General features: G+C 43.4%; 1 pseudogene; it reads left to right on the forward strand.

The window, feature by feature from the left end:
- LOC132007185 (ferritin light chain-like) overlaps positions 1–22102 on the forward strand; it is a 38154-nt pseudogene that overhangs the window by 10827 nt on the left and 5225 nt on the right.

The raw sequence follows: 22102 nt of genomic DNA on the forward strand, positions 1-22102 counted from the left end.
TACTTCTTCCAGAAAGAAGAGCCAGAACGAATCAGAAGGAAGCTTTGGTTTGCCCATCCTATATCCCAAAGTCTATTTTATCAGAGGGCAAGAAGTGATCAAAGTTCATTCCAAAACCCAAAGTTTGAATCTACTCTGTGTGTTAAAATATACAGTGGGGTTTATAATTCAATTTTACGTGTAGTTCTGTGTCGCATCTCAAAGTTCATAGATGAGAAGCATATAAGTGAAAGTGTTATACTGACTATTGGAATGTCTTTCGTGTTGAGGAGAACCAAAATAATAAATGGGGCTGTGCGCCAAGCCCGCCTTGGGCTGTTCGAGTTAATGCTGCTGGCATGTTTACATTATAGACTTCATCTTTAAGGCTCTAAGATTTGATCATAAAATCTCTTCCCAGCCGAAATTTGGCATATAAATAAGGTCTCGGCTTAAGGGTTGAATTGCTCTGTTGCTCTTTTAAAGCTGTCCTTTCACTGGATTCAACTCTGGGTGACTTTTTAACACTGCTCGACACTACCACCTGCTATTAACTCTTCATGCTTAGGGAAAGGTGCTACAAAAAGTCACCTTATCATTTCTACCTAGAACTTTAAAGTGGCAGAGAATTAGACATTTCTGTAGTGTGCCCAGAAAGAGACATTTGTATAATGGGGAAAGGTTATGCTGTGATCAGAGGAAAATTTCAACACTAAATTCCTTTTAAAAAATGTATTCCCACTCAATGCTCCATAGGATGTTAAAGCTCTGATGATAACACAACAGGTACCCAGCTCTAGAAAGAAAAAACAAACCTAGTAACCATCTGAAGAAAAATTCAGTATCGATCACAAATCTCTTCAAAAATCTCGTTTTGCTCCAGTGAATTAATTTATGAAAACCAGTATTTCTGAGGATTTTTTTTCCTCTCATTTTACTGATTGAATTGGTCATTGACAGTGACTGGAGCTGCAATTTTATTGTTGCTATTTTTTAGCTTTTAATGTTGAAATAATTATGGATTCACAAGATGCCACAACAATAGCACAACACAATGTACCCATCACCCTGCCTCCCCTAGTGATGACACCTTACAGAGCTGTCATGCAGCATCAAAACGAGGCAGTGAATCAGCACAAGTCACCAGAGCACAAATCTTACTCTGATTTCACCACTATTTGCAGGCCCTCGTTTTTGTATCTAATTCCATGGCATTTTGTCACATGTGGGAATTTGTGACATCACCATCAGAAAGGAACTCCCCTGTGCTCCATCATTTATAGTCATGCCTCCTTCTTCCATTCCCCTTCCCTTACCCTTGGAAACCACCTCTTTGTTCTCCCTATGATTTTGCCATTACAAATGATACATAACATCAAGAATGTTACATAAATGGAACCATGAAGTATAAGACTTTGTGAGACTAGCTTTCTTCACTCAGTGCTATGATCTGAAATACTGTGCCTTCTTCCACCATATTCTTACATTGAAATCCTACCCCCCAAAGATGAGGGTGTTAGGAAGTGTTCAGGAGGTGCTTAGATTTGTGAGGGTACAGCCCTTGTGAATGGAATTCTTACTTTTATAAAAGAGACCCACAGAAGTCCCTGGCCCCTTCCTTCATGAGAAGACACAAGAAGAAGTTACAGGCAATCAACCAGGAAAGGGATCTCCACCAGAATGAGACCATGCTAGGAACTTGATCTTGAACTTCCCAGATTCTAACTGTGATAAGTAAGCTTCTGTTGTTTATAAGCTACTTAGTCTGTGGTATTTTGTTATAGGAGCCCAAATGGACTAAGATACTTGGCATAACGCCCTTAAAATCTAAATTGTTGTGTGTATCAATGGTTTATTCATTTTTATTGCTGACTAGTATTCCATTGGATTGAATGTACCATAATGTGTTCGACCATTCACTTGATGAAGGACATTGGGGTTGTTTACAGTTTGGGGCTACTACAGATAAAGCTTCCAAGAATATCCATGTATATGTTTTTATGTAAATATATGTTTTCATTTCTCTGAGATGATCAGTTGTATATGTTTTATTTTTTAAAGAAATTGCCATACTCCTTTCTAGATGATTGTATGATTCTACAGTTTCAGCAGCAATTATGAAAGATCCCATATCTCTGCATTCATCCCAGAATTCAGTATGATAAGTCACTTTCCATTTTAGCCATTCTGATGTAGTGGTATTTTCTCATGATTTTATTTTGCATTTCCCTAATGGCTAGTGATGTTGAATAACTTTTCATGTTCTTATTTGCCATCCATTTGTCTTTTATGGTGAAACTTCCGTTCAAGTATTCTGTCCATTTTCTGATTGGACTGTCTCTTTTCTTTTCTTTTCTTTTCTTTTCTTTTCTTTTCTTTTCTTTTCTTTTAAGAAAGGAAGAGAAAGAGTGAGCATAGGCAAGCATGGGGAAGGAGGGGCAGAGGGAGAGGGAGAGAAAGAATCTTAGACTCCATGCCCGGTGTGGAGCCCAATGCAAGTCTTGATCCCGTCACCCTGAGATCATGACCCTGAGCTAAAATCAAGAGTCCAGTCCTTAAGTGACTGAACCTCTGGACTGTTTGCTTTCTTACTGCTGAATCTGGAGACTTCTCTATATATTCTGGATATGAGTCTTTTTTTAAAGATTTTATTTGACAGAGAGAGATCACAAGAAGGCAGAGAAGCAGGCAAAGAGAGAGGGGGAAGCAGGCTCCCCGCTGAGCAGAGAGCCTCACGCAGGGCTCGATCCCAGGACCGAGATCATGACCTGAGCCGAAGGCAGAAGCTTAACCCACTGAGCCACCCAAGCGCCCCTGGATATGAGTCTTTAGTTGCACATGTGATTTCCTAATATTCTCTCCCAGTAGGTGGCTTGTCTTTCCCTTCTCACAGCAGGAGCTTTTGGAAAGCAAAACTTTTTATTTGATGAAGTCCAACGTGTCCGTTTTTGTTTGTTTGTTTGTTTGTTTGTAGGTCCTGCTTTTGGTATCATGTAGGGACCAAAGTTTACTTCAGTGGATTGAAAGGTTGCCATTAGTGATAATAAACTCTGTGTATTATGCACTTACCAGGAGTTGGGAACTGTGTTAAGCCCTTTATAAGCGTCATCTAATTTCATCTTTACCTTAGCCCTGTGAAATCCATGCAATTAGCTGCATTTTGACAAATGAGGAGCCTGAATCTCAGTTAGGTCACTCACTTGCAAAAGCTCACAGAGTAAGTAGTCAAGACGGGCTTCGAACTCAGGTACGCCTGACTCCAAAGTACACTGAATAGTGGAATTAAGACAAAATATTGGGGAATGTTAATTAAGACAGGATTTCCTGAGGACTTGGAGTGGGTTACAGGAGGTGGGAAAAGACTGAACTTAACCCACCCGGCAAAAAGGTACAAAGGCAGAGCCACTGCTAGCAAGCCCCAGTAACAAAGGGCAAGTCAGCCCTGACCAGGAGTAGAAACCACCAACGCTATCCCAAGTTTGATCCGGCATTTTATCATATGAGAAGGAACACACTTGTCCTTTCCACTGACATGGTTTTGCCTCTTAGCAGATATAAGAAAAATGGTCTTGCCCAGCATGAATAAGGAGAATGGAATGCTTTCTCCTCCATCTTGAACTTGGTCTGAACTGATGACCCTAAAGGAGTTCCCGGTGGAATGTAAGAGGCTTCTCTGGAAGTTGTTTGCGTATTTTTTTTTTTTACTAATATAATTTTTTAATTAATATTAATTTTATTTAATCCTTACAACAATCCTGTCAGATAGCTACTGTTATCATTTCCATTTTACAGATGAGAAAACTGGCTAAAGAATATGCTCAACACCACAAATCTAGTCAATTATAGATCTGGGACTGTGCTTTGGTGAGTGTTGTTTGCGTATTTTGGTTAAAAGGTTGAGTGAGGAGTTAGGATCAGGGAGCAGGGAAGGGAGGAGGCAACTAGAATGACTCAGATAAGGCACTGCGGCTGAACCAAGATCTCAAAGTGACTTGGCTCTCAGCCAATAAACTGTGTGGCATCTGTATGGATTTTATTGAGGTCAGGAGAAAGCTCTTACAGTATCAACTCAGAGATGTGAAATTAGCGGCCCTATGCTCAACCTCAATGATTTGAGTAGGCAGCTGGCTAGCAATGTAAGATAGCCTTGACAGAACAGTGGTTCTCAAAGTGCAGTCCCAGGACTGGCAGCATTAGCCTCCCATGGGAGCTCATTAGAAATGCAAGTTCTCAGACCCAGCCCCCAAACCTACTGGCTCCAAAATTCTGTGGTTGGCCCCAGCAATGTGTGTGTTTAAAGGTCCTCCAGGCGATTCTGATACAGGATAAAGTTCGAGAACCCCTGTAACAGAAGGAGATTTATAATGTGTATCAGAACTAGTTTCATTGCATTTAAAACATAAATCTTGGGGTGCCTGCATGGGTCAGTTAGCTAAGTGTCAGACTCTTGGTTTCAGCTCAGGTCATGATCTCAGGGTCGTGAGAGCATCGGGCTCCACACTAAGCGTGGACCCTGCTTAAGATTCTCTCTCACTCCGTCTCCTTTGGTCCCTCCCCACCTGCACTCTCTCCCTCTCTAAAAACCAGACAAAACAAAATGACAACAACAAAAACTCCATAAAACTCAAAATATTAGCAGCAGAAAACACCAGATTTTCTTTCTTTCTTTTTTTTTTTTTAAATTTATTTGACAGAGAGAGATCACAAGTAGGCAGAGAGGCAGAGAGAGAGAAGAGAAAGCAGGCTCCCTGCATGAGCAGAGAGCCTGATGCGGGACTCGATCCCAGGACCCTGAGATCATGACCTGAGCCGAAGACAGTGGCTTAACCCACTGAGCCACCCAGGCGCCCCCAGATTTTCTTTTTTATGTACAAGTCTGAAGGCAGTCTGTCTGGGGCTAGTGTGGCGCTACCACAAACTTACAAGAAAACTAAGCTTGGTTTTTCCGTTTTGCCACCCTCAGTACTGCTTTTTACCCTCAAGGCTGTTTCACAGTCCAAGATGACCAGTCGAACTCCTCCTCTCACACTTCACCTTCAAAGGAGCAGAAGGGAATGAGAGAAAAAAGACAAAAGGAGATCCCTCCCCAATGAGTCCTTTAAGCAGAAGTCCCATGTGACGTTTCTGTTTACGACTTAGTTACATGACCACAACTATCCGCAAAGGAGGTTGGGACATGTGGCCTTGCACTAGATTCAGGGCAGTCTTTGAACACCTTGACTGCAAGAAGGGTTCTGTCCTAAGGAAGAAGGCTCCCCAGGATCCTGTGCCACAGACCTCTAAGATGCAACTGGCACAAATCCTAGAAACTTGGAAAGCATCTTGGAATCAGCCAATTCTTTACGTTTCCACACGAATCTCTTCAAGGCAGTATTTTGGCCTTTTGATATGAAGTCTCTGGTCATAGATAATAAATATTAGGATCTTCAAATATGTCGAATGAGAGAGGTTGTTGGTAATGTCTTATCACACCGCTTACCGTTCACAAGATGCCAGCCCAGGGTTCTAATAAAGTTTCAGGACAAATGTCCTTATTTTGATCCTCATAGACGCAAATGGCTGGCTTCCCCTGAAGAGAAGTTCTTAAAATGGGCTTTTCTGAACTATTTTGTGTTGGGCTGGCAGAAAGAAAGGGCTACTTAAGACGGCAAAAGTCCCCACCACAAAACCTGAGCTGGGACAGGAGAGCAAAAACCCAATCAGGAATCTGAAAACCCTCCCGCCCTGGGCTCCAGTGGACCAACGGGACCCTGACAAGGAGGCGAAATACCCAAATAAGGGAAACTTGCCAAAAGACCCCTGAACTCCCCTTGAGGCCTCTTAAAAGCCCCCTTCTCCCTGCCTTGGGCGCGACTTCCGCCACTCTGCTTTCCAGAGTCGCGGAACCTCGCTTGAGGGTGCCCACCTCCTCCCTGTGCAACTTTCCTGGCTCCCCTTCTCCTGAGCCCTGAAACTTCGCCGGAGAGTGTTTTTAATAAATCTTGTCTTGCACCCACTTTGCCTGGGGTTGTGTTTATCTCGCAGGAAAAACTTTACATTTTTTACCAAAGAAAATCCCAGCTCTCACTCAGAAAAATGGACAATGACTTGACTTTATTGGTTCCCAGCCCCAAGTTCTGCACAGAACATGGCCCCTAAGCTATGCTCGCCCCAGAATGGGGTAGAAAGTGGAGGCCCAGCCAAAACAGGTGAGGGACCTCAACACATTAGTGACCAGCAACATCTCATAAATTCTCAAGCTGCCGATATCTTCAAACTTGCTAAAAATGCACACTGCCAAGCCCTAAGCCAAAAGATTCTAATGCTACAGAACAGAAATAGGATCCATGAATCTGCGGGTCTATTTCAAGTACTTTAGCTGATTCAGACGGACCTTGGACAAACTCTAAATATCCAGCAAGTCCCCAAACGCACATGATAGATACTACAGCAGGCAACATACGGAACAAATTCATTCAAAAGCTGACGCTTGCATCTTCCCCATCATACAGCAAAGTTAAAACAGCTGCTTGATTTGATGAAAAAGATCAAATCAGCTGTTTGATAGCGGCGTCGAGTGACTTCAGTCAACGCGGGCGAGTTGGGAGAGTCTCCGGGCCATGAGCCCACGGTTAAAGGATGCCCACTCAGCCACAGCATGGACAACGACGCCGGTCCCATCAGAAACGAGGCCCGCCCCAAATGCCAACAGGGCTCCTCTGGTAACCTGGGCCCTGTTGCTCTCAATCTTAGATGACACAGAAGTTTCTTTCCAGCTCTAACGCGTTCTAACTATACTTAGTGGTCTTCAGAGAAGTGCACGGGCTCTCTATCCTGGGGACTCTGCAACTCCGGAGCAACAGCAAAGAGGTCAAGTGTGGATAGCCAAAAGGCATGGTAGGGAGGAGAGGCAGGGAGAGAAGGGGAAGAAAGGGCACACTGGGCGCAAAGCTGCGAACTCTTCAAAACGGGGGCCCGCACCCCACGCGCATGCCCACGTGCGCAAGCCCTCATCGTTCTCCAGCTACCACCTACCGTGAAGCCCTGCCTTGCTGACAGGAGTCGGGAAAGTATATGCTCTAGTCTAGCCAAGATGAGGAGGTTCGCTTCGTGTTCCAGCAGCTCGCTGCCGGGAAAGCGGCAGGGGAGGGGAAACCACCCCACCCTACGACCTCCGGCGGTGCTTACCGTAGGAGATGTGCGCCATCTACTGGTCTACTGCAGATGACAGCCGCACAGAGATTTGAAGGCCGGAAACCGTAAAGGCATACATTTTAAAATGGATTCTGGCTCTTTGGGGTAAAAAAAAAAAAAAAAAAAAAAAAAAAAAAAAAAAAAAAAAAAAGCCCGGGGGGGGGGGGAGGATGCCTTTTCTTTTTCAAAAACAAGAACGAAGGGACAAAGAAAGAAAGCCACATTTTCAAAGACAAGCTACCAAGGAAAAGGAGACTTGGAGAGAGATGCAGTGGGAGAAGCAGCATTTAAACAGTAGGGAAAAAAGTGCCAAGATGAAAAAAAGAAGAAAAAAAAAACCTTGAAGAAACCAGCCATTTGGTCATCACTGTAGCACAGAGGTTTCAAGAAAATCTCTCACATTATTTGGAAATAACATGCTACGTGCCATGTTTTAGATCCTTCATTGAAATGATTCAAAGAAAATATTCTGTAGGATTCTATCCACATGGACACAATCGACTTGGGTAAGGCTCAGTCTTAACATAGAATCATTATACATTTTGTCATTGTCTAGGGGCACACAGACAATTGTGCTGACATTGGAAGTTCACAGCAATTTGGAAAAGACTGGAGGGGTTGAAGCATGACCAGCCCTTCTGTGCCTCTTGTACATATCGTTGGCCTCTAATGACAACAGCTGTTGCCTCCAAGGCCTGTCACTCTTTCTAGTCATGATTCTTAGACTTCTGACGAATCTGATACTTTCGTCCACACCCTCAACGGAGCTATGTGCTTTCTGAGGTGCTGATGAATATTTGACCATCATATCTCCCTTATGGGCGTTGACAGTGCAAAGAATTCTAGGAACAATTTTTCCACTTCACGTCAACTTCCCTTATCAGTGGGTCCTATAGCCTGTCAGGGTGAGGAGAACAGAAAATAACAGCATTTACTGGGCATCTACCAGGCACCAGGCTCACTGTTTCTTTCTTTCTTTCTTTTTTTTAAGATTTTATTTATTTATTTGACACAGAGAGAGAGATCACAAGTAGGCAGAGAGGCAGGCAGAGAGAGAGGGGGGAAGCAGGCTCCCTGCCGAGCAGAGAGCCCGATGCGGGGCTTGATCCCAGGACCCTGAGATCATGACCGGAGCCGAAGGCAGAGGCTTAACCCACTGAGCCACCCACCTGCCCCCAGGCTCACTATTTCTTAGGGTATTCATTACATCTCCATCCCAGCCCTCTGCACATGTCAAGACTAAGTCTCAGAGAAATCAATTAATTGCCCCAATGCTATTAACTCATGGCTCTGGAAAGCAAGTACAGGCTCTCCACCATAGCGGAAAAATGCACCATGTTAGGAACACCCGGGACCCTGACATAAACCAGTGTTTCTCAGTGTGGGAGCTGCATCAGAGCCTCCTGGAGTCACCTGCTTCAAACGTAGCTCCCTGGCTGTCAGCAGATTTGACTAAATTAGAACCCCAGGTGGGGCCCTGGAATCTGAACTTGAAACAAGTGCCAGGAAATGACTCTGCTTCTCATTAATTTTGGGAACCCCGTGATATCAGGAGCAAGAGCAAAAAATGCTGAGGTCCCAAGGGCATGGTTTTAGAGCTAAGAGTATAACAGAGTTCCCCCACTGCATTTAGTTCAGGCTGCTGTGGTGTGGGGCAAGAATGCTATTGTTCTCCATCTGATTAAGCTGTTTCAATTCCCTGAGCCAGTTTATTCATCTGCAAAATGGGAATCATAGTTTCCATCTCACATGGTTGGGGTGAGGATGATGCATGTGAGAAGACTTGACAAATGCTAAGTGGCTCTGTGGTAGATTGTAAAAATGGCCAAAAATCGTCCCCCAGCCCCTCTATCCACACCCTGCAATATTAATATTGCAGCCCTTCCCATCAAGATATGTCCCATTCCTTGAATCTGGGCCCTGTGATTTGGTTCTTGCCAATGGGACCCTAGCCAACATGACTCAGGAAGAGGCTTAAAAAGTCCTTGCATATTAAGGTTTGCCCTATTGCTATGCTTGGGATCCTGAGTCTCAACTAGCCTTCTGGAAAATAAGAGACCACATGAAGAAGAACCACAGTCAGCTGCCAGCCAATAGCCAGTCAATGCTAGACATGTAACTGAGGCTATTCTGGATCCCCCCATCACCTGCTGACTTTCCAGTTCACTGGAGACCCATGAAAAAAACCAGCAAAAATCGATAGAGCCAGCCTAGACCAGAAAAGCTGCCTGGGCAGCCCACAAGATTGTGAGCTAAATGACTGATGGTGAAAGCCACCAAGTTTTGGAAAAGTGTGTTACACAGCAGAAGCTACTTGATGCGGGCTCTATGCACTGGCTACCAGTTGGATTGCTTAGTGTTTTGAGCACGGGTTTTGTGGATTGCCAAGATGCTACCTGGAAGGGCATGACACAAATGAGCAGACATTCCTATGCAAATTTTGAGTCAAGCTCTCTCATCACATGGGTACAATGCCCACCAGAAATTCTTTCCCAGTCTCTCTCTGAACCAAAGCACACTTGGGAAGGAGCAAGGGGCTGAGAGGAAAGAACCCCTCCCTGTCTCCCTCTGAGAGTCTCAAGAAAGGCAGTTCAGCAACCTCGTGCAGAAGGACACATTGCCTAAATCTCCTCCAAGCTGATTGTCAATAATAATCTCCTAACTTCACAAGTTCGTGCATAATCTGCCGCATGCCTTCCCACATGCATGCTTTCAACAGCCTGCTGCTGGCACCAAGATAAATGGCTTCATCAAAGGCAGCCATGGAAGCTTGCGACCTGTTGAGGCAGAAAAGCTTCTGAAGGGATCAGAAACATCCTAATGCCTAAATCAAGCATCCTCACTGCCATATGAAGCATTACTGTGTAGAATATATTAAATAAACCTGTAATGGTGAACAGGGCAGGAATTGCACTACCCAGGCTCACCCTGGGAGTCTTTATACTATGATTAAATTCCTTTAATAGGCGTTTTCAAAGTGCGTTGTTCCTCTTGCTAAACATGTTTGGCGAGAGAAGACTAGTCATCTGTAAACATTATTGGAGAAGTCTCATTCGATAGAACAAGGTGCAAGGGTTTTCTATCAAATTCATATTTGGCAATTTGAAAAGTAAGTATAAAACCAAGAATTTTGGGGGCACCTGTGTGGCTCAATGGGCTAAGCCTCTGCCTTCAGATCAGGTCATGATCTCAGGGTCTTGGGATCAAGCCCTGCATTAGGCTCCCTGCTCAGTGGGGAGCCTGCTTCCCCCTCTCTCTCTGCCTGCCTCTCTGCCTACTTGTAATCTTTCTCTGTCAAATAAATAAATAAAATCTTTTTTTAAAAACCCAAGAATTTTTAAAACCCTCCTTTCCTTCACCCAAGAGACTTTGAGATCATGCAATGAATAAATACAGTCATCTAGCATTCATTTGACATGGCGAATTACAGCTCACTCTGGGAGTAAGTGACTATTTCCAAGGCTGGTGCATTGTACTCAACTCACATACTTGAGAGGAGGAGTCAAGATGTCAGAGGAGTAGCAAATTGAGATGACATCAGGTCGCAGGAGTTCAGCTAGATAGTTATCAAACCATTCTGAACACCTATAAACCCAATAGGAGATGGAAGAAAAGAAGAGCAGCAATTCTAGGAACAGAAAATTGACCACTTTCTGGAAGGTAGGATGTGCAGAGAAGCAAATCTGAAGTCATGGGAAGATAGACCCCGAGTGGAAGGGCTGGCTCCAGGCAAGCAGTGGAGCAACGGAGCACAAAATCCGAACTTTTAAAAGTCTGCTCCACTGAGGGACATCGCTCCAGAGGCTAAGCAGAGGTGGAGTCCTCATAGGGGCAGTGTGGTCTCAGGTCTCATGGGGTCACAGAAGGATGGGGGTGTCTGAGGGTGGCAGAGCTTGCAGGTAGCAGAGTGGGGAAGCCGGCCAGAGACGGAGCCGAGGAGTGAGCTCTCAACTTGGGGTTACCTTAAACCATGATCCGCAGCACAGTCAGACTACTGCTCTTTGAGCAGGGATCCCACAAGTGGCAGGTCTGGGGAGACTCCCCTTCTCTGGAGGCAGGGACCTGCTGGGTTTGGAGACTCCAAATGGGGCTGTGCGCAAGAGACAGAATTGCTCAGTCACAGGCCAGGTGAGCTTGGAGCGTGGCTGGAGACCAGGGAGATGGGAGTGATTGAGCATTTTTCTCCGAGGGTACACTAAGGAGTGGGGCCCCTGGGCTCTCAGCTCCTGTGCGCTGGTGATTGGGAGGCTGCCATTTTCATTCCCGTCCTCCAGAGCTCTTTGGAAAGTGTTCAGGGAACAAAAGCTCCTGAGAGTGAACCCGAGCAGATAATTTAGCCCGGCCCCTGGCAAGGGTGGTGCAATTCTGCCTTGGGCAAAGACACTTGAGAATCACTATAACAGGCCCCTCCCCCAGAAGATCAACAAGAACATCCAGCCAAGACCAAGCTCACTGATCAAGAACAGTGGAATTCCTGAGGAGGGGAAAGCAAAGCATGGAATTCATGGCTTTTTCCCCATGATTATTTAGTCTTGCAAAGTTAATTAAGTTTTTTTATTTTTATTTTTTTCTTATTCTAATTTTTTAAAACTTTTCCTCTTTCCTCCTTTAATGTTTTTAACTAGTTTATCTTAACAATAGCTTTCTAAAAAAATCTTTTTAAAAAAGATTTTATTTACTTATTTGACACAGAGAGAGAGACTACAAGTAGGCAGAGAGGCAGGCAGAGAGAAAGAGGGGGAAGCAGGCTCCCCACCGAATAGAGAGCCCAATGTGGGGCTCTATCCGAGGACCCCGAGATCATGATGTGAGCTGAAAACAGAGGCTCAACCCACTAAGCCACCCAGGCACCCCTAAAAAAATCTTTTAAAATTTCATTATTATAGTCATATTTTATTCTTCATTGTATCTAACTTTATTTTTGGTATACATATAGGGTTTTTCTTCTAAAAAATTTTGGGATACAATTTCTTCCAATAGATCAAAATATACCCTAAATCTAGCACAGGGTTTTGTTCTAGTCTCCAACCTGAGCAAATTCTCTCCACTTTCTATTCCTTTCTTTTTCCAGCCAACTTATCTTATCAGTTCCTTTTTTAGAAGTTTTTTTTTAAAATTTTCATCTTTACAGTCATATTCCATCCCTTCATTGTGTTTACTCTTATTTTGGTATATATATAAGTTTTTATTTCTGTAAATTTTTGGGAGGTAGTTGCTTCTGAGACCAAAATACACCCCAAATCAAATGGGTGGCTCTGTTCTATTCACCAGTCTAATATAAAAGTTTTGAAAATTTATATATATATATATCTTTAAATTTTCCTTTACCCCCTTTTTTCCCCCTGATTTCGGGTCTCTTGTGATTTGGTTAGCATACATTTTTCTGGGGTCTTTACCACCCCTTTAGTATTTTATTCTCTCATTCATATATATATATATATATATATATATATATATATATTTAAAGATTTTATTTATTTATTTGACAGAGAGAGAGAGAGAGAGAGAACACAAGCAGGCGAAGAGGCAGGCAGAGAGAGGGGGAATCAGGCACACTGCTGAGCAGAGAGCCCGATGCGGGGCTCGATCCCAGGACCCTGAGATCATGACCTGAGCCAAAGGCAGAGGCTTAACCCACTGAGCCACCCAGGCGCCCCTCATTCATATATTCTTATCTGGATAAAATGACAAGGCAGAAAAACCCACCACAAAAAAAAAAAAAAAGAACAAGAGGCAGTACTGATGGCTAGGGACCTAATCAATATGGACATTGGTAATATGTGAGATCTAGAGTTCAGAATGATGATTCTCAAGGTGCTAGCTGGGCTCAAAAAAGGCATGGAAGATATTAGATAAATCCTGCCTGGAGATATAAAAGCCTCATCTGGAGAATTAAAATAACTAAAAGCTAACCAAGCTGAAATCAAGAAAGCCATTAATGAGCTGCAATAAAAAATGGAGGCTCTTATTGCTAGGATAAATGAGACAGAAGAGAGAATTAGTGATATAGAAGACCAAATGACGGAGAATAAAGAAGCTGAGCAAAAGAGACACAACCAACTACTGAACCATAAGGGGAGAATTCGAGAGATAAGTAATACCACAAGATGAAACAATATTAGAATAATTGGGATTCCAGAAGAAGAAAGAGAGAGGGCAGAAGAAGGTATATTGGACCGAATTATACTGGAAAATTTCCCTAAAATGGCAAAGGTAACAAGCATCAAAATCCAGGAGGCACAGAGTCCCCACCAAAATCAATAAGAATAGGACCACACTCCATCATCTAATAGTAAAACTTACAAGTCTTAGTAGACAAAGAGAAGATCCTGAGAGCTCAGGACAAGAAGTCTATAACATACAATGGTAAAAATATTAGATTGGCAGCAGACTTATCCACAGAGACCTGGCAGGCCAGAAAAAACTGGTATGATATATTCAGAGCATGAAATGAGAAAAACATGTAGCAAAGAATACTACATCCAGCTAGGCTATCATTGAAAAGAGAAAGAGAGAGAAAAAGATTCCAAGACAAACAAAAACTAAAAGAATTTGTAAACACCAAACCAGCCCTACAGGAAATATTGAAAGGGGTCCTTTAAGCAAAGAGACAGCCGAAAAGTAGTAGACCAGAAAGGAACAGAGAAAATAAAAAGTAACAGTCACCTTTCAGGCAATACAATGACACTAAATTCATATCTTTCAGTATTTACTCTGAATGTAAATGGGCTAAATGCCCCCAATCAAAAGACACGTGGTATCAGAATGGATAAAAAAAACCCAAAACCCATCAATGTACTGTCTACAAGAAACTCATTTTAGACCCAAAGACACCTCCAGATTTACAGTGGGGGGTGGAAAACAATTTCTCATGCTAATGGTCATCAAAAGAAAGCTGGGGTGGCAATCCTTATATCAGATCAATTAGATTTTAAGCCAAAGACTGTAATAAGAGATGAGGAAGGACACTATACCATACTTAAAGGGTCTGTCCAAAAAGAATATCTAACAATTTTAAATACCTATACTCCTCACATGGGAGCACCCAACTATATAAACCAATTAATAATGAAATCAAAGAAACACATCGACAATAATACAATAATAGTAGGGTATTTTAACACCCCCCTCACTGAAATGGACAGATCATCCAAGCAAAAGATCAACAAGGAAATAACGGCCTTAAATGACACACTGGACCAGATGGACATCACAGATATATTCAGAACATTCCATCCCAAAGCAACAGAGTACACATTCTTCTCTAGTGCACATGGAACATTCTCCAGAATAGATCACATCCTGGGTCACAAATCAGGTCTCAAATGGTACCAAAAGATTGGGATCATTCCTTGCATATTTTCGAACCACAATGCTCTGAAGCTAGAACTCAATCACAAGAGGAAAGCTGGAAAGAACTCAAATACATGCAGGCTAGGAAGAGCATCCTACTAAAGAATTAATGGGTCAACCAGGAAATTAAAGAAGAATTGAAAAAGTTCATGGAACCAAATGATAATGAAAACACAACGGTTCAAAATCTGTGGGACACAGCAAAGGCAGTCCTGAAAGGAAAGTAAACAGGGATACAAGCCTTTTTCAAGAAACAAGAAAGGTCTTGGGGTACCTGGGTGGCTCAGTGGGTTGAGCCGCTGCCTTCGGCTCGGGTCGTGATCTTGGGGTCCTGGGATCGAGTCCCACATCGGGCTCTCTGCTCGGTGGGGAGCCTGTTTCCCTCTCTCTCTCTGCCTGCCTCTCCATCTACTTGTGGTTTCTCTCTGTCAAATAAATACATAAAATCTTTTTTTAAAAAAAAAAGGAAACAAGAAAGGTCTCAAGTACACAACCTAACCCTACACCTAAAGGAGCTTGAGAAAGAACAGCAAAGAAAGCCTAAACCCTGGAGGAGAAGGGAAATCATAAAGATCAGAGCAGAAATCAATGAAATAGAAACCAAAAGAAAGAACAGTAGAACAAATCAACGAACCTAGGAGCTGGTTCTTTGAAAGAATTAATAATATTGATAAGCCCCTGGCCAGACTTATCAAAAAGAAAAAAGAAAGGACCCAAATAAATAAAATCATGAATGGAAGAGGAGAGATCACAACCAACACCAAAGAAAAACAAACAATTATAAGAACATATTATGAGCAATGATACGCCAGCAAATTTGACAATTTGGAAGAAATGGATGCATTCCTAGACATGTATAAACTACCAAAACTGAACAAGGAAGAAAGAGAAAACCCAAAGAGACCCATTAAGTAAGGAGATTGAAGCAGTCATCAAAAATCTCCCAACGACAAGAGCCCAGGGCCAGATGGCTTCCCAGGGGAATTTTACAGACCAATATCCTTGATGAACACAGATGCAAAAATTCTCACCAAAACACTAGCCAATAAGATCCAACAGTACATTAAGAGGATTATTCACCACAACCAAGTGGGATTTATTGCAGGGCTGCAAGGTTGGTTCAACATCTGCAAATCAGTCAATGTGATACAATACATTAATAAAAGAAAGAACAAGAACCATATGATCCTCTCAATAGATGCTGAAAATGCCTTTGACAAAGTACAGCATCCTTTCTTGATCAAAACTCTTCAAAGTGTAGGGATAGGGGGTACATACCTCAATATCATCAAAGCCATCTAAGAAAAATCCACAGCAAATATCATTCTCAATGGAGAAAAACTGAGAGCTTTTCCACTAAGGTCAGGAAAACAGCAGGGATGTCCATTATCACCACTGCTATTCAACATAGTACTAGAAGTCCTAGCCTCAGCAATCAGACAACAAAAAGAAATTAAAGGCATCCAAATCAGCAAAGAAGAAGTTAAACTATCATTCTTTGTAGATAATATACTTTATGTGGGAAACCCATAAGACTCCACTACAAATCTGCTAGAACTTGTTCAGGAATTCAGTAAAGTATCAGGGTATAAAATCAATGCACAGAAATCACTTGCATTTCTATACACCAACAACAAGAGAGGAGAAAGAAAAATTAAGGAGTCAATCCCATTTACAATTGAGCCCCAAACGATAAGATACCTAGGAATAAACCTAACCAAAGAGGCAAAGAATCTGTACTCAGAAAACTATAGAGTACTCATGAAAGAAATTGAGGACGACACAGAGAAATGGAAAAATGTTCCGTGCTCATGGATTGGAAGAACAAATATTGTGAAAATGTCTATGCTGCCTAAAGCAATCTACATGTTTAAGGCAATCCCTATCAAAATACCATCAATTTTTTCCAAAGAAATGGAACAAATAATCCTAAAATTTATATGGAACCAGAGAAGACCTTGAATAGCCAGAGGAATGTTGAAAAAGAAAGCCAAAGTTGGTAGTATCACAATTCCAGACTTCAAACTCTATTATAAAGCTGTTATCATCAAGACAGTATGGTACTGGCACAAAAAGAGACACATAGATCAATGGAACAGAATCGAGAGCCCAGAAATAGACACACAACTCTGTGGTCAACTAATCCTTGTCAAAGCAGGAAAGAATGTCCAATGGAAAAAAGACAGTCTCTTCAACAAATGGTGTTGGGAAAATTGGACAGCCACATGCAGAAACATGAAACTGGACCATTTCCTTACACCACACATGAAAATAGACTCCAAACAGATGAAAGATCTCAATGTGAGGCAGGAATCCGTCAAAATCCTTGAGGGGCAGCAACCTCTCCAACATCAGCCGCAGCAACTTCTTCCTAGGAACATCGCCAAAGGCAAGGGAAGTGAGGGCACAATGAAGTATTGGGACTTCATCAAGATGAAATGCTTTTGCACAGCAAAGGAAACAGTCAACAAAACCAAAAAACAACAGACAGAATGGGAGAAGATATTTGCAAATGACATTATCAGATAAAGGTTAGTATCCAAAATCTACAAAGAACTTATCAAACTCAACACCCAAAAAACAAATAATCCAATCAAGAAATGGGCAGAGGACATGAACAGACATTTCTGCGAAGAAGACATCCAGATGGCCAACAGACACTTGAAAAAGTGCTTCTCATCCCTCGGCATCAGGGCTATACAAATCAAAACCACAATGAGATACTACCTCACAACAATCAGAATGGCTAAAATTAACAAGTCAGGAAACGACAGATGCTGACGAGGATGTGGAGAAAGGGGAACCCTCCTACACTGTTGGCGGGAATGCAAGCTGGTGCAGCCACTCTGGAAACAGCATGGAGTTTCCTCAAAAAGTTGAAAATAGAGCTACCCTATGACCCAGCAGTTGCACTACTGGGTATTTACCCTAAAGATAAAAACGTAGTGATTTGAAGGGGCACATGCACCCGAATGTTTATAGCAGCAATGTCCACAATAGCCAGACTATGGAAAGAACCTAGATGTTCATCAACAGATGAATGGATATACACAATGGAATACTATGCAGCCATCAGAAGAAATGAAATCTTGCCACTTGCAATGATATGGATGGAACTAGAGGGTATTATGCTGAGAGAAATAAGTTAATCAGAGAAAGACAATTATCCTATAATCTCCCTGATATGAGGAATTTGAGAGGCAAAGTGGGGGGTTTAGGAGGTAGGAAAGGAAAAAATGAAACAAGATGGGATTGGGTAGGAGACAAACCATAAGAGACTCTTAATCTCACAAAACAAACTGAGGGTTGCTGTGGGGTGGGAGAGTAGGGAGAGGGTGGTTGGGTTATGGACATTGGAGAGGGTATGTGCTATGGTGAGTGCTGTGAAGTATGTAAGCCTGACGATTCACAGACCTGTGCCCCTGGGGCAAATAATATATTATATGTTATTAAAAAATATTTTTAAGGAAAACAAGCAAACAAACAAAAAACAAATCACATACTCATTCTGCAGCCCCCTTAACAACCCCCCCCCACACACACTTCAGTAGATGGTTACGGTGTTACAGTTGTTTGAGGATAACCACATCACTCATTTTCTTAAATCCTTCTCCAAACTGTATTGAATCTGGGGGACATCTCAAAACAGCAATGAGTATCCCAAAATAAGTCTCAGGCTCCTTCTGCTTTTTATACACAGACTTGAATGTGTTCATTTGCATTGAAGAATTTCAAATGTCTTTTTTAAAGCTTAACAGATTTTTGTGGATATAATTTGGAATTTCAAGTTTCATTCAAGAATTCAAAATTAGTTCAAATAAAGGATTGCCATTCAGTCAATTAATATGATTTCTAGAACTGGGATCTAAATGAAGTTTTTCTCATACTAAACACAATGTCAGTGAACTGTAGCTAGTTAACAATAGCTTTTATTTGCCCAGTAAATAAAGAAAAGTAACTGAGGTTGTACTGGAAATACTGAGGGGCTGGATATAGTCCTTGGTTGAAAGTGATCCAGGCCAGGGGCGCCTGGGTGGCTCAGTGGTTTAAGCCTCTGTCTTCAGCTCAGGTCATGATCTCAGGGTCCTGGGATCAAGCCCCACATCGGGCTCTCCACTCAGCGGGGAGCCTGCTTCCCCCCCCTCTCTCTCTGCCTGCCTCTCTGCCTACTTCTGATCTCTCTCTAGCAAATAAATAAATAAAAATCTTTAAAAAAAAAAAAAAAAGAAAGTGATCCAGGCCAAATGGTGAAGGAAATGAATAACCAGTAGAGAAAAAAGAAAAAAGGAAACCGTCACACGAACACAACCAGAGGAGAGAGAGGTGTGCAGATAATAACTGAAGCCATAAGCATGCATGAGCTCTCCCCAGGATGTTCACAGAGTAACAACATAAGACAGCCAAGAACCGAACTCAATATTGGAAGTATGGGCTGATCAGGAGACTGAGAAGAAATGGCCAGAAAGGTAGGAGAAAAGCTGGAGTGGTGTGTATCACCAAGCATCAGGAAAGGAGTGTTTCAACACAAGGAGGATGCCAAGAGAGCAAGTAAGAACTGAGGACAAGGGACTTCATTGGGTTTGCCAACAAGAGATATTCCTGATGATCTTGGCCAGAGCAGTTTTCATGGCGTGGCGAGGACAGAAGGGAGACTGTAGTGGATTGAAGAGGCTATTATGGTAAGTAGGAAATGAAGACAGCGAGGGTGGGCCATACTTTCAGGAAAGTTAACCTTGAAAAAAATGGAAGAGGGAATGGGAAAAAAGAAGAGGATAGAGACCATGGAATGCAAAGGCTTATTAAGTGTAGAAAGGCCTGGGGCGCCTGGCTGGCTCAGCCCATGGAGCGTGCAACTCTTGATCAGCACATCTTAAGTTTGAGCACCATCTTGGGTGTAGAGATCACTTAAAAATAAAAAATAATCAGGAGTGCCTGGGTGGCTCGGTGGGTTAAAGCCTCTGCCTTCAGCTAAGGTCATGATCCCAGGGTCCTGGGATCGAGCCCCGCATCGGGCTCTCTGCTCAGCAGGGAGCCTGCTTCCTCCTCTCTCTCTCTCTGCCTGCCTCTCCACCTACTTGCAATCTCTGTCTATCAAATAAATAAATAAAATCTTTTAAAATAAATAAATAAAAATTTAAAATGGACTTTAAAAAGAGAGTAGAAAGGCTTATTTGTGTAAGTATTGATAGCAAGGAGGGGCATCTCTTCCACCCTTACAGGAAGGAGTAAGTGTATGGTTAGATATTTCAAGTCTGTCCGACAGAAATTTTAAGTGTTCCTGCCTGCTGACTTTTTTCCTCAGGGACCTAGGAACCAAGATACCTCTACAGAGACTGAAGGGGTGAATAAGAGACCAAAGATAAGGTAAGCATGAAGAAGCTTTCAAATAGTCACTGTGGAGACTGAGGAGGACTGAAGTGAGACATGGAGGGACTTCAAGGTGGCATGGAGGGTGGTCCTGGGGGAACGTAGAAGTCATGGATTTATGGTTGTACCAGTGGTGTGATTTTCCCCAGAAATGCTCAACTGTCTAGATGGAAGCAAAAAGCAGAAGTTGGATCCATCCAAGAATAGGGTTTTGGCACATGGATTTGATAAAAGGGATAGAACGATGTTAAGAATCCTGGCAAGAGAGAGGTTAGAGACCATGAGATACAAGCTAAACAGAAAAGGAAGGGCACCTAGGTGGCTCGGTAGGTTAAAGCCTCTGCCTTCAGCTCGGGTCGTGGTCCCGGGGTCCTGGGATGGAGCCCCGCATCGGGCTTTCTGCTCAGCGGGGAGCCTGCTTCCCCCTCTCTCTCTGCCTGCCTCTCTGCCTACTTGTGATCTCTGTCCCTCAAATAAATAAATAAAATCTTAAAAAAGAAAAGAAAAGAAAAGAAAAGGGAACCTCGGTGGGAACTGATATCATGTAGGGAGAAATTAGTGGGTCAAGTGAAGGTAGCTCCTTGGGTTGACGCGTGAGTGTGGCTGGAGCAACTGAGTGAGCACGGGGTCGGGGGGGGGGGGGGGGGGGGGATACATTTAGGAGACTGGTCAGAGTGGACTATGTGAACGTCAGATGTCAGAAGTGGTGCAGTTCTAAGAGTGACAAGTTCTAGAATAAGGCCACGAAAAGCATGAGTGGAGGGGAGTGGAGGCCAAGGTCGTAGAAGATAAGATGCACACCTTGAAAGCGTAGGGGTGGTTTGTTATCTCCACAGACCACAAAGATCATGGGATGACGACAGGACGCAGGTGGAGAAGAAACAATAGAGAGTCACTGACTGAGGGCGAGTGACCAGCAAGCTGAAAGCTGACCGAGATGTGGAGATTTAGAGAGTGGCAGCGTTACCTCATGTGGGTCTCCAAAGCCCAGAGGGTAGAGAGTGGCCTGAAAGAAGCATGAAGAGCCAGGGGAGGGCCTGCCCCACCTTTCAACCTGATACCCTGTGAATGAGGGATGGAGCATCTCTGCTTGAGAGACCCACAGAGGACAGGGCTTTGGTTGGGACCGAGGGAGAGTGAGGCAGGTTGTGGACAAGTGGACCATGGGATAGGAGTGGCAAGCTGCCCAGTAGAAAAGGTGTGGACAGGAAAAATAACCGGAAGGATTCACATCTGGGAGCAAATAGGGACCACGGTGCCCTGGCATGGAGGATTCGTCTGTCTACAACGTTTGGAAAGAATCTATCCCAACTTTCTCTGGTGGCAGGGGAGAAGTGGTAGGGGCCAGCTCTAAGGTTACAGAGCGATCGCATTCCCTTTGAAGCACATGAAATTGCTTCTCTTCATTGCTTTTGCTCTACCAAAAGGATAATAACATCACAGGATTCAAGTGCAGAGGACCTGCATACCGCAGGGAATGACGACGCTTTCAGCTGTGGCTGGGCCTGAACGCACTACTACCTCAGCTTTGTTTTGAGATCTCAGCAGTGCGGCTGCAAGAGGAGGTGGTGCGTGAGAGCGAGGCCCGTTCCCCAGGGATGGACCCTAGGCTGGCGCTGGACCACGTGGGGCCCAGAGGTGAGAGCAGGAGCCCGCTGTGGGGGGTGGGGAGTCCGAACTCCAGGGCTGTGCGTGATCTGAGGACAGAGGTGGGGAAGGTGTAGGAGGCGAGAAGCTGAAGGTGACAGGTGGCTGCAGGAAATAAGCTCAGAAGAAGGAAAGTGAAGGAGAAACAAAGGTAAAACCTCAGCAAGTGCCTCATATCAGAAACAGCATCTTCTTTTCCCTATGAAAGTGAGGGCTGCCTCCCCCCAAACCAATTACAGTGGCAGAGAGGGAAGGCATGGTGCACAATAAGGAGAGAGAAATGACTGGAAAGCACTTTGCAAGACTAAAGAGTTATATAAAGTCCCAATAATAATAAATCACCTTGCCTGAGGTATGAAAACCTTAAAATAACCTGAAAAATCAAAACATGGAGAAGCAGAAGGCATCAGTGAACTTCCAGAAGGTTTGTATGCTTGTTTGAAATACTTCCCCCTCAACAACTCCAGTCAGGTTCTTTAGGAGCAGACCTCAATCAGGTTTTTGGGTAAAAAGGAGTCTAGCCCCTGTTTAAACCTGCCCTCACCCCTCCCCCACCCCATGGCCATGCGGGAAGAGCACAGAC

This window comes from Mustela nigripes, chromosome X, assembly GCF_022355385.1.
Source record: "Mustela nigripes isolate SB6536 chromosome X, MUSNIG.SB6536, whole genome shotgun sequence".
In the NCBI taxonomy this organism is placed as follows: Eukaryota; Metazoa; Chordata; class Mammalia; order Carnivora; family Mustelidae; genus Mustela; species Mustela nigripes.